This window comes from Colobus angolensis, unplaced genomic scaffold, assembly GCF_000951035.1.
Source record: "Colobus angolensis palliatus isolate OR3802 unplaced genomic scaffold, Cang.pa_1.0 Scaffold62, whole genome shotgun sequence".
NCBI classification, from domain to species: domain Eukaryota; kingdom Metazoa; phylum Chordata; class Mammalia; order Primates; family Cercopithecidae; genus Colobus; species Colobus angolensis.
Window position 1 is genome coordinate 9,518,145 of NW_012119821.1, and position 7,885 is coordinate 9,526,029.

Genomic DNA, 7,885 nt, shown 5'->3' on the forward strand with positions numbered 1-7,885 from the left:
TAGGGTGGGAAGGAGAAAAAGGAGGTGACGAAGGGAAACAAGGAAAACTGCAACTGACCAAGGGCTGGTCTAGCAGGGGAGGCCCAGCTCAGCGCTTTGGTGTTGTAAGCGTTGCTCACTATGATGCAGTTGGGCAAATGCTCTGGTTTTAACAAGCAGCTGCATGTGCATAGGCACGCTGGGGACCATTTCACACTTCTGTCAGGCAGATTTACAAGCAGGCTGCTTCTCATCAGAGCTGGGATTTTGTCTAAAAGAAATTTCAGAGCCAACCGTCCCCATTTTTCTTCCATTTTCTTTCCTGAACAAGATTTTGAACTTCACAATTAGGGCTCTTATTCAGTGCACAAGGGCTCCAGAGGCAACTTCAGGCAACTCCTTAATCCCAGGAAGAACTGGATTCCTTCCTCTCCCTGAGCTTTCTGAAATAACCTGTCATTCCACATGTCCTTTTATCCAGGGACGTTTTTTGAGTTATTGATTGGGGCAGTTCTTTTCTCTATGAGATTGTTCAACAGCAGAGACATTCAAAACATCACTGAGAACTCAAAGTACTGGAACCATATCTAACTTGTTCTCGCTTTCAAATGGCAAGAAATGCTACAAGATATTTCAGAGCCACTGCCAGCCTCGTGTGTCAGGAGACTGCTGCTGCAATACAATTCATCAAAATAGGTGGGGGCTAGCTCCTTCCTTCTTTAGGAGAAGTCCAGCATGAATTCTTTATGCCGTCATAGGGGTTTATAGGTGTTTTATTGTTGTGGTCTAAATGCCTGCCAGAAAGTTCTGTGCCTCCCCACCCAAGGCTCATGCATGGTAAGTGGGTTGTGAAACTGCTTAGTATTTTAGAGTCCTTGAATGTGTATTAATCGAGGTGGGGCTCTCCTGGGAGGACGCCAGGGTCAGGGAGGGACTCTGCCCAGGAAATTCTGCTCCCCCAGGCTGTGCTGCTTTGCCTGGACTCCCAGTGGTTTTGCTTGAGATCTTTGTTCATTTTATGGCGGAATTCCAGGGCCATTCTGGATCCAGTGGGTTCCTGCAAGCCTCACATTCATGACTTTACACAGCATAGTCAGATCCAAATTGCACAGGCAAATTTATTCTACCTAATACTTTGATCATACTTCTACTTTTTACACAGGGTTGGGTTAGGGTAATTGTGCAAATCTTTCTATTTTTTCTGCCTGCTTCAAAGGAAGCAAGAGATGAACTTTTTAAAAGTCTTTAGATACCCTCAAATAAAAATATTGTGAAAAATCATGGCATTTAATGACTCATAGTTGATGATTTCATTGTTTTACCTTATTAACCAAAATGACAAAAACATCCAATAGATGTTGAGTTTACTGTGGGTCAGGCACTGTGCTAAGTGCTTCATATATGTTACATTATATACATCTCATGTCAAGCCTACAGAAGGATATCATTATCTTTATTTTACAGATCAGAAAACTGATACTTGGTCTAAATAGCTAACTCAAGGTCACACTGAGCTTGAGTTAAGGAATAGTGAAGGAAGCAAACTCAGGACTGCTGGACTTCCAATTCCACACTCATCCATTGCTATATGTATGCTGGATTTCATCACTAATAAGATTATCCATACTAACACAATTGAGCTGACAAATCTGAAACATTTTGTACATTATTTAAGCAACAAAGGCAAATGGGAATCTTAGCATACGTGCAGTTCTGCTGCTGGTTTGGGTTTAACTTAGACTGAGGTGAAAACAAGCTTGAAGTGGATAGTGTTAGGTTTTTCAAAAGACACTTCTACATTTTGCTGATGTTCAGAAATCAAGTAGCAGGGAATATGAAAAATTCTGGCCTCACCCATGAAATGAGTTGCCACTCAGGTCATAATAAGTGACTTTTGAGCATGACAAAAATAAAAATTAAAAACCCAACACCCTTATGTGTATGAAGCATTAAGTCTGTGAGTTCTTGAAGTGGTTGAAAAGAACAAGCTCTTGTAGAAATCATCATATCCACAAGGAACTGTGAGCCAACTTGAGACACATCAAGGTGCTGAGTATGGAGATTCCACGATGGCTCCACCTCAGCTGGCCTACAAATGTTCCATGGAATTAAATCTGGAGCAAGCTCAGTTATAATGACATCAACCCAAGAGTTCTGGTCTGTGATCAAGGCAAGTCATTAAAGTCTCTCTATTAATGGGAAAGCACTCACCTTCTCTGCCAATGTCCCTCCCACAGTGTGTTCACATCTGCACAGCTCTTTGTAACTCTCAAAATAAAATAATTTCTTAAACAATGCTTGGCACCTCCATGCACTATGAATTCAAACCTTGAAATAGTTCCCATAGATACTGTTTTAGATTATAAAGAGCAGATACTAGATGAAGGTACTAGGAAGTCTACCCTAACCCAGGCCATTATTGGTGGGTGTGGGATGTAATGCTGTTACAGGCATCAACAACAATGCAATTTCCTCGCCATTCTGTTACTTGGCACTGCGCAAAGTTTAACTGAATTCCCCTCTAGTCAAAGTTATAGGAAGAATTCCAGGATCTCTTGATGCTCATTTGCATTCAATTAACATCAAACTTTTAGTGTCTGTCCTACCAGAAGGGGGCTGAACAAGAATGTTCTAGTCAGGGGCATGGAGAGGGAAAATCTCTTACTCTGAGTGAGCATGTCAATCTCTCAGATCCATTATGGGGGCTCTTTAGATAGCTTCATTATAGTATTTCCTTTTTCAAAACTTTTATTCTAGGTTCAGGGATACATGTGCAAATTTGTTATATAGGTAAGCTGTGTGTCACGGGGGTTTAGTGCACAGATTATTTCATTGCCCGGGTAATAAGCACAGTATCTGATAGAGAGTGTTTTTAAATCTTCTCCCTCCTGCCTCCCTTCACCCTCTACCCTAAAGTAGGTCCTGGTGTCTGTTGTTTCCCTTTTGGTGTCCATGTGTTTTTGTTGTTTAGCTCCCAGTTAAAAGTGAGAGCATGTAGTATTTGGTTTTCAGTTCCTTCATTAGTTTACTTAAGATAATGGCATCCAGCTCCATCTACATTGCTGCAAAAGACATGATCTCATTCTTTTATATGGCTGTGTAGTATTCCATGGTGCATATGTACCACATTTTCTTTATCCATGCTACTGTTGATGGGCATTTATGTTGATTTCAGGTTTTTGCTATTGTGAATAGTGCTGTAATGAACATACATGTATATGTGTCTTTATGGTAAAATGATTTATATTCCTTTGGGTATATGCCCAATAATGGAATTGCTGGGTAGAATAGAAATTCTGTTTTAAGTTCTTTGAGGAATCACCACACTGCTTTCCACAATGGCTGAACTAGTTGACATTCCCACCAATAGTGTATAAGCATTTCCTTTTCTTGGCAACCTCGCCAGCATCTGTTATTTTCTGACTTTTTAGTAGTAGCCATTCATTCTGACTGGTGTGAGATGGTATCTCATTGTGATTTTGATTTGCATTTCTCTAATGATAAATGATGTTGAGCATTTTTTCATATGCTTGTTGGTCATATGTATGCCTTGCTTTGAAAAGTATCTGTTCATGTCCTTTGCTAACTTTTTAATGGAGTTGTTTTTTGCTCATAGTTTTGTTTAAGTTCCTTATGGATTCTGGATATTAGACCTTTGTTGGATGCATAGTTTGCAAACATTTTCTCCCATTCTGTAGATTCTGTTTATTCAGTTGATAGTTTCTTTTGCTGTGCAGAAACTCTTTAGTTTAATTAGGTGCCATTTGTCAATTTTTGTTTTGCTGTAATTGCTTTTGGCATCTTGCCATGAAATCTTTCCCAGGTCTTATGTCCAGAATGGTATTTCCTAGGTTATCTTTCAGAGTTTTTATAGTATTATGTTTTACATTTAAGTCTTTAATCCATCTTGAGTTGATTATTGTATATGATGTAAAGAAGAGGTCCGGTTTCAATCTTTTTCATATGGTTAGCCAGTTATCCTAGTATCACTTATTGAATAGGGAATCCTTTCCCCATTGCTTATTTTTGTAGACTTTATTGAAGATCAGATGATTGTAAATGTGGAGACTTATTTGTCAGCTCTCTCTCTGTTTCATTCATCCATTTGTCTGTTTTAATACCATACAGTATTGGTTACTGTATCCTTGTAGTGTAGTTTGAAGTCAGGTAGCATAATGCCCTCAGCTTTGTTCTTTTTGCTTAAGAATGCCTCAGCTATTTGGACTCTTTTTTGGCTCCATATATCATAGTATTTTCTAACAAGTATTTTTTTTTCTTTTTTTTCTTTTTTTTTAAGACAGTTTCACTCTTGTTGCCCAGGCTGGAGTGCAATGGCACAATCTTGGCTCACTGCAACCTTCATCTCCCGGGTTCAAGCGATTCTCTTGCCTTAGCCTCCCAAGTAGCTGGGATTGCAAGCATGCACCACCACACCTGGCTAATTTTGTATTTTTAGTAGAGATAGGGTTTCACTATGTTGGTCAGGCTGTTCTCAAACTCCTGACCTCACATAATCTACCCACCTTGGCCTCCCAAAGTGCTGGGATTACAGGCGTGAGCTATGAGCCACCACTCCCGGCTCTAACAAGTATTTCTAAGTGAGGTCTCAAGGATGGCTCCCTGATGCACTGTTCTAACACCTTGGGGAACACGAGTCTGAGAGTCTTTATGAAAAAGGAAGCTCCTATTGATAATCAGGACCATTTGTAAGCTATATATATATATGGCAAATAAATATCCAGTCCTCTCCTTTGCAAACCTGATAACAGCACTTGATCTTTCTGTATTCATTTACTTCTGGCATGAGTAGCACTTCTTCTTTATACTCCTTTCTGAGACCAACTCATATGGCTTAAATCTCATATCAGGTCAGAGCGGGAAGTCCTGCCCTTTCCTTCCCCACTCCTGAGAGGTCCTTTCCCTCCTCTGGCAATGGTCCCACTTCCCTTATCATTTATGACTTTCATATTGACTCACTGTCTGGACCACTCAAACTGCTGTGCCTGTTTCTGCTATCCCTGCCTGCTCTCTGTGAGCACTGTGGTGAGATATGAAAAACGAAGCTTTTCTGCACTTGGAGGAAACCACGCAAATGAGAACCAGTGAAGTTTCCAGTAGAGGCCAAATTGGATGCTGTGGAGAGAATATATACCAGGAAAAACACTGCTGGGTTATCACAGGATGGTAGACCTTTTTGCTAAGTTCTTTTAAAATTTTGTTATAAAACAGATACACTCATTGAGAAAAGTATAATGAAGTCTCGTGTTCTCTACATCCAGGTAAACTTAGTTGTTGACATCCACTGAGGTTGAATTTGAATGGTTTAAATTCCAACTACTACTATTTTTAATTAAAAGGAAGATGAAGATGGCAGGGAGAGGTTGCTGGGATCCCAAGATTCCAGGGTATCTCTGACAATGCCTTTCAGTCCTACTTACAGGAACATGAAATTAAGCCAGCATGGTCATAAGTTTACTGTGAGTGAGATAAGAATGTGAAATCTGCCCTAGGCATCCTGGGGCTGGGTCCCGTCGTTGTTGACACTGGTCACCCTAGAGGCCAACGGTTTTCAGATGTCTTTTAGTTAGCTGAGAATGTGTTAGGCAAAATAATGGGCCCCAAAGATGTTGACATCCTAGTCTCTAAAACTTGTGAACACAGGAGCTTAAATGGCAAAAGGAAATTTGCAGATATGATTAAGTTATGGACCCTGAGATGCAGAAACCTTATATGAGTTCTAAAAAGTAGAAGAAGGCAAAAGGTGGGTGAGAGAGATGGCAGCATAAGAAGGGTTTAACACTGTTGCGGGTTCTGAGCTGCGGGGAGCTAAGTACGAGGAGTAAGAAAAGCCCCTCAGAGCTAAAGGCCACCCTCAGCCGAGAGCCAGCAAGGAAACAGGAGCCTCAGTTCCACAAGCGCAAGTGGCAAACTAAATTATTTTAAGAACAGGAATGAGCAAGGAAACAGATGGTCCCTCAGAGCCTCAGAAAGAAATGCAGCCATGCCACATTGTTTTGCATCAGGTGAGCCTAGGACTGAAATTCTAACCCTACAGAACTGTGTGAATATCTGTGTTGTTTGAGCCACTGAGTTTGTAGTAATTTTTTATGGCAACCACAGACAATGAGTGCAAGATGCATCTATGTGGTGTAAAGTAGGACCAATAAAATCACCTCTTGATCAGAGGCATAGAGCTCTCAAGCCCATAAAGGTTACTGGCTACCTCCACAGCTTGTTTTAGTGAGAGAGCAACTAGACAACATTCTGGAGGGGCAGATACCCTTATTAAAAACTGGCTCCAAGATTTGCCACCATTGAATACACAACTATTTTGCAGTGTATATAAATTTTGGTTGCAGATTACTGATGTTATGCTTAGGAAAAATACTGTATTTAATATTCTTAATCACAAAGCTGATTCTGTCGTATGTACATACTTGTTTTTAAAGTAATAATAAATGGACAAATGCAGTTGAATTATTTGATGATTGACTATTGGCGCCAATAGCTCCACGGCCTTACCCTGCCCACCGGTCTGTACTAGAAGTCATATTCCTTTCCATTAGCTACAGAAAGAAGATAATAACTGCATAATCAGGAATGGTAGGCAGTTATAGGTACCTCTCAATAAGGCACTGACTGAAAAATAATTAAAACATCTGAGCTCTGGAAATGCACATATGTTTTGAGCAAATTCCTAAATTCTCTTAAGATTTTCACTGGGGCTTTCCTAAGGAGACATTTACAGCTCTAAAAAGTAGCCTGGACCATCAGAATAACTGCTTACAGGGTAGACAAAGGGTGTTCAAAAGCACCTGATTTGAGGACCAGAGTTCATCTATATTATCAAACTTACCTTCAATGCCCTCATCTCCTGTCTTTGAACCTTCTGCATCAATTTCCCCATCAAGGTTTCTTCTACAGTTTCCATTGCCACCTTCTGCCTACCTCTGCGCAGTGGAGTAAAAACAGCTCCATTGTTTCTGTTGGAGCAAAAACTCAAGCACTCCATGATAAAGATATTCTTTCATCTCCCCTAATCTTCCCTTTAACATTTTATTGCCTGTATCCCTTTGTCAACTTTTCACTAGGTATTTCATTGCAAAGACATCTGAAAAACTCATCTATGCTAATAGATTCATGGAAGATCATGGTTGAATGTGCTATCTCTTTCAGGTGATAGTTATTTTAAAAGAAGATTCCTGGAAGTATTACGTCTTTATCCAAAGTAATGAAATCCATGTGGTGGAATTTTAGACAGTGGTATTGAAATGGAGGCTGAGAGGGCATAGGGAGTGAGCCTCTCCTTAATCACTGGTGTGCCTTATCCCACCACACAGACCTGTGCTAACTTTCCATCTCAGCAGGGGCTTCTCTGACTATAGGGTATCCATTTATAGCTTGTATTGAGACAAGCTAGTTGCTGCAATAAATAAGACCAAAAGAGTATAATGGCTTAAATAAGATAAAAAATTATTTCTTGCACTAAAAAGAGCACTGGGCAAGTGAGCAGTTTAGTAAGCTATCCCTTTCTCATAAAATCAGTGAGGGTCCTAGGCTGATGAAGTTTTTATTTTCAACATTCCATATGAGGCACTCAAAACTTGCCCTGGTTGTGGGGGAGTGGGGGAGGTGGAGGGCTTTCCTTTCAGCCTTTCCAGAAGAAAAGATCAAGGAGTCAACCATTTGGCAGTTTTGTACAGGCCCAATCTGGAAGAAATGCTCCTCATATCACTAACATTCCTTGGCTGAATCTCAGCCACATGGTAGTGCCTAAGTGCAAGAAAGGATGAGAACTGTGTTCTTTCTGCAGCTGTAGGAAGTAGTAGTGCACAAGAATTTGGGGGACTAATTAATGGTGTCTCCAAGCAGCTCAAACATGAATCTATTTCTGGCTTCTTGTTTA